Source organism: Propithecus coquereli, unplaced genomic scaffold (assembly GCF_000956105.1).
Source record: "Propithecus coquereli isolate 6110/MARCELLA unplaced genomic scaffold, Pcoq_1.0 Scaffold478, whole genome shotgun sequence".
Classification (NCBI taxonomy): domain Eukaryota; kingdom Metazoa; phylum Chordata; class Mammalia; order Primates; family Indriidae; genus Propithecus; species Propithecus coquereli.
The window spans coordinates 1264754-1270753 of NW_012150596.1; the positions used below are offsets into that span (position 1 = coordinate 1264754).

General features: G+C 38.6%; 1 pseudogene; it reads left to right on the top strand.

The window, feature by feature from the left end:
- LOC105819261 overlaps positions 1-6000 on the top strand; it is an 85689-nt pseudogene that overhangs the window by 59144 nt on the left and 20545 nt on the right.

The following is a 6000-nucleotide window of genomic DNA, read 5'->3' on the forward strand; positions in this document are numbered from 1 at the left end:
AGTTGATTGATAAAAGACCAAATCACTTATGAGAGATGTGAAAGCATCCAAAACAATGATCCTAAACAAGAAATTGAGAACAGATGGCAAATAGGAACGCAGCATTAGAATCCTAGACTTGGACTGGGCCTTGAGAGAACTGAGAACTAAAGAGCTAAACCAGAGATTCCCTGAACAGTGTACCTCAAAGCCTAACCTGGTAGATCATGAAGTGGCTGTTAACACATTCTCTTTCTCTGATCTCTGACAGAATGTCCAGGAGAAGAGAAGATAGCTGTGATTGGTGGAGTGGGTTCAGGAATAATTATCTCACCATAGAGGCTTTTTTAATAACATATTGGAATGGGAAAAGCTTGCTCTTAAAAAATCAGACACACCTGAATTGGAATCCCAACTCTGCCTCTTTTCAATTGTTTGACCTTGAGCAAAGCACTTAATATCCCTAAAAGACAATAATAAAGAACTCTGTCTCTTCCCATAACTCCTATTTTTCAGATATCTAGGTTGCTCATCTAATTTTCCTATGTATTTTTGCCTGTTTTTCATTTCTTTTTTTTCAATGCTGCTTTCTAAGACATTTTATCAGCTCTACCTTCCAATTCTTTTATTGAAGTTTTAATTCCTCTTGTCATGTTTTTAACTCCCAAGAGCTCTTTTATTTTCTCAATAGTCCTTAAAATTTCTTCTTCTTGTTTTATGGTTGCAATATCTCCTCTAATCTCTCTGAGGATGTCAATGATAGATTTTCTTTTTTAAAGTTTTCTTCTGAGCTTCGGGGATCTTCCCCAAGAGAACAGACCTCTAGTCTTCTGCTGGGGTTGGGGAAGGGAAGTTAGTTGGTTCTGCAGAGTAGGGGAGGAAATCTGCAAGTCTATCAGCATCTTAGGCTGACTTACAACCAGTCCTCCTGGTTTTAGCTACTCCTTAACTTCTACTTATGGAGGTACCTGGCACTATAAATTCCAGAGCCTTCTTGGAGCTCTATAGTGTAATTGACTTGCCTCTTAGCTTTTCCTACTGATGACTTTGGATGCAGGTTTCTCAGTTTTACTAAGTCGGCTACTATTTGTCCAGCTGCTATCTAGTTTCCAAAATTTGTTGCCAATATCTTCTCTCCTATGTTCCCCAACCTTGCGTATTTATGCCCTTTTAAAATTACTTTACTATAATTTTATCATGGTTTTGATGAGGCAGCAGAGCTAAATGTGAGTTAAATGTGTCATCTTTAACCAAAAGTCTCTTAATTCTTCATGTTTTTTGTATCCGTCTCTTTACATTTTAACTATCACATTATACAGATTCTTACCACTTTATAGCTGGGCTGCTTTCTTTTTTTTTTTTTTTTTTTTTTTTTTTTTTGAGACAGAGTCTCACTCTCTTGCTAGGCTAGAGTGCTGTGGCGTCAGCCTAGCTCACAGCAACCTCAAACTCCTGGGCTCAAGCGATCCTCCTGCCTCAGCCTCCTGAGTAGCTGGGACTACAGGCATGCACCACCATGCCCGGCTAACTTTTTCTATGTATTTTTAGTTGTCCAATTAATTTCTTTGTATTTTTAGTAGAGACGGGGTCTCGCTCTTGCTCAGGCTGGTTTCGAACTCCTGAGCTCAAACAATCCGCCCGCCTCGGCCTCCCAGAGAGCTAGGATTACAGGTGTGAGCCACCACGCCTGGCCAGGGCTGCTTTCTTATATCGTCTCCTCCTTTAGGTCTATCCTCTGCAATATTGTAGACTTATCATCCTGAAAAACTTCACTGTGTATCACAGTATTGATTGTAAAATCTCTTCAGTTGTGTGCTTCGTGATGCTGACAGGAGAAAGTCTACATTACTTAACCTGACATTCAAAGACTTCCACAGTCTAGCCTCTATCCACCTTTTCAACCTCATCTTTTGGGCATTCCAAAACATCCACACCCATACCCACTTGTAGCTTTAGTCAAACTTGTCTGGAACAAGTAGGGGCACAATAGCTGGGCTTGCCTGGTGATGTATCTGGTAGACTTAGAAGTTGACTTGTTGATTTGGAGTAACCAAATTAAAAATCTTTGTTTTAAATGAATACCTGTCCAACTGGAGGCATCTTATGGCCCATTTAAGCCTAGGATTTGAAAATCTGTTTTTCAAATATGCTATTTCCTAATGTGTTCATTATACTGCATATTGAGTTTTTCCATGGTATATTACTTCACAACTTATTTATTTTCTGCTAGACTCTGAAGGTGCAAAGATGAGTAGGATATGGAAATTATATCCTATAATAAACTGTTATTATATGGTATGCAGTTTAAGCCCTAGCTCAGTGACTGGGGCTTATACATTGTAATTTAATATTCTTCTAGGGTTTAACCTTGCAATTTATTATATTGTTCCCACCAAAAGAATGTTCTGACATTCATATCAAGTATGTTTGTAACATTTTCCAGAAAGTATATTGTTTTCTAAAGACTTTTTTACCCCTCAGAATTATCTTTGCTGACCTCTTCATCATGAATCTAATTCTTCGGGTGGAAGGATCATCAGCTGCCATCTCCTTTGATTCTCTCATAGGTATCCTTACCATGTGGTTTGGAATTTCAGTACCACATACATTTTTTGGTGCATACTTTGGAAAGAAGAAAAAGGTAAACTTTTAAAATGCTGCTTTTGACCATTGAGTGATGCCTGAAATAATACCTCACAGTGTACATGGAATGAAAAAGTACCATTGGAGAAAACTATAGAGAATAATCATTTTGAGGCTGGGTGTGGTGGCTCATGCCTGTAATCCTAGCACTCTGGGAGGCCGAGGCAGGAGGATCGCTTGAGGTCAGGAGCGAGACCCCATCTCTACTAAAAAAAATAGAAAGAAATTAGCCGGACAACTAAAAATATATAGAAAAAATTAGCCGGGTATGGTGGCGCATGCCTGTAGTTCCAGCTACTTGGGAGGTTGAGGCAGGAGGATCGCTTGAGCCCAGGAGTGAAGTTGCTGTGAGCTAGGCTGACGCCACAGCACTCTAGCCCAGGCAGCAGAGTGAGATTCTGTCTCAAAAAAAAAAAAAGAACAATCATTTTGAAATAAAAGGTATTTAAAACACTAAGTAAAACAGACATATTAACACTTCCCAAAACTCTATTTAATGTATTTCCCACATTATAGATTGTTTATATTTCCTTTTATCTCTGATGGACAAAATTAAAAGAACATATTGTAGGAAGGGTGACATTAGCCGACTTAGAAATATAATAGGGTTGTACAGTGGGGGAAGAAAGCCAAGAAATGGGGCTATTCAGTTGACAGATTTGAAGTTAGCCTACTCTGTGTATAGGAAAAAGGTGCAGGATACCAAAAAGTCTAAATCAGGCCACACTGCAAAAGAATTGTGTAAGGATATAGCATGAGATTGCAGGGGAGAAGTTAGAAAAGACAACATGGAAGGTGAAGTTCCACAGGGAGCAGAAAAAAGAAAATTTTCTGGAAATTAATTGACAAATTCTTAGGCAAATTCTAAGAGAGGACTTTTTGACATTTTAGAGTATTTTGTATTGGAATAGTTGCTAGTAAATCTTGTACAATCTCTCCCTTGGAATTTATAAAAAAGGATAAACATTGTTATTGGTTGTCCAGCTGTGTGCCATGTAGTATGGTGGCCACTGGCCACATGTGGCTGTTGAGCACCTGAGCTGTGGCTGGTCTGAATTGAGATGGGTTATAAGTGGGAAATACACACCAGATTTTGAATACTTAGAACAGGAAAAATAATGTAAAATATCTGCTCAATAACTTTTATATTGATCACAAGTTTCAATTATAATGTTTGGACATGTTAGATCAAATAAAATAAATTAAAATTAAATTTACCTGTTTCTTTTTACTTTTTTTAACGTGGATACTAAAAAATTTAAGATTACGTATGTGGCTTATATTATATTTCTTTTGCACAGCACTGGTCTAGCCCCTGCCCACATGACTGCTCTTATAAATATTCCATGCTCTGTTCAGATTCAAGATTATGCATTGTGATTATGTCTGTATAGATTTTTTTCCATTTCATTTGATTCTGATTCTCACTTCATTTATTTTCAAGCAGTTTAGGTGTCTAGTTCACACAAACTAGATCTGCCATCAGATTCCTCAACAGTTTCTTTACAAAACCACTTCTTGACATCATAATTGGTGGCATTTTAACATTTGGCTGTATTTTTATTCAACTGTTTTTCATTCTAAACAGTATTTGGTGAGTATTGTGTCTTGATAACCTCAAAAGTTTTAATTTTTAGTAAATTAACTTTACTATATTTTAAGGAGGTTAAATTCTGGTGTGATAATACTTTATTTATCCCCACTTTATCCAAGAAATAGCAATCTGACCTGGGGGGAGAAATCTAAGGAACTGAGAGACTTAATTCACAACCTTTTTTTTTTTTTTTTTTTGAGACAGAGTCTCACTCTGTTGCCCGGGCTAGAGTGCCGTGGCATTAGCCTAGCTCACAGCAACCTCAAACTCCTGGGCTCAAGCGATCCTACTGCCTCAGCCTCCCGAGTAGCTGGGATTACAGGCATGCGCCACCATGCCTGGCTAATTTTTTCTATATATTTTTAGTTGTCCAATTAATTTCTTTCTAATTTTAGTAGAGACGGGGTCTCGCTCTTGCTCAGGCTGGTTTTGAACTCCTGAGCTCAAACAATCCGCCTGCCTCGGCCTCCCAGAGAGCTAGGATTACAGGCATGAGCCACCGCGCCCGGCCTTAATTCACAACCTTTTAAAGGCACTTTTTGATGGAAATAAATATCTATAAAGATTTCCTTTTTAAAATTAAAAATCTCTTGTTAAGACTTTCTGAATGACTTAGAGAGGTTGGTCTCAAACAAGCTGTTTTAGGGGGTGGGAGTGGGGAGGTCCCGTGGAGGGAGGTGCCTAAATATGGGAAGGGGGCAGCTCTGATTTTTGTCTGTTTTCTGTACTGGCCTTTTGTGCGAGCTTTCATTTAGAGTTCCTCTGCTAAAAACTATTTGAAGACATCTGACTTTGGGTCTTCAAATGTACTGAGCTGTAAGTAATGGTTTTCTGTCTTCTTCCTTTCTGTCAACTGTTAGTTCTGGTATCAGGATGCCTGCTCCTTATACCTTTCCTCTTTTTATTTGCTATTTTTAATCAGTTGTGGTTTAAGAATTCTAATAAAAAGATAGTTAGAAATGCATGTAAATTAAGAACTAGTGCTCTCTGATTAAAGTGAAGCAGCTTTAGTGCCCTAGCTTTGTGACAGCTATTGTAGTTGTTCTGCATCCCTTTTTTCTTACTTCCTGATTTTTTTTTCTTTAGACAGGATCTTGCTCTCTTGCTCGACCTAGAATGCAGTGGCATCATCATAGCTCACAGCAACCTCAAACTCCTGGGCTCAATTGATTCTCCGATCCTCCTCCCTCAGCCTCCGGAGTAGCTGGGACTAGTGCCACCACGCCCAGCTAATTAAAAAAAATTTTTTTTAGAGATGGGGTCTCACCATGTTGCCCAGGCTGGTCTTGAACTTCTGGCATCAAGCGATCCTCCTGCCTCACCCTCCCAACATGCTGAGGTTAGAAGGGTGAACCACTGCTCCTGGCCTCTTCCTGATTCTTGACTGCATTCAGGTTTCAGGAACTGGCCTATTGGCGAGTTATTGTGGAGGGATTTTTAGAGGTGGGCAAAAATAAATAAATAAATACATAAAGTTAAATGCAGTAGCCAACTGTGTGTTTTTATAATGCTTTTGTCTCAGAGCAATCTTTCAGAAAAAACTTTCAAGTCCTCAAAAATTAGGCTTAATCATGTACATTAATTACTCACTGTCTAAACAGAATTGTAACAAATTTGTTTGAAAGATAAGCAATGAAATCTGTTACCTTGTCAGCAACTAAATATTTGACATGCTGCAAAATAGATTATAGTAACCGTTTTTTTTTTTTTTAAAGACAGAGTCTCACTCTTTTGCCCTGGCTAGAGTGAGTGCCATGGCGTCAGCCTAGCTCACAGCAACCTCA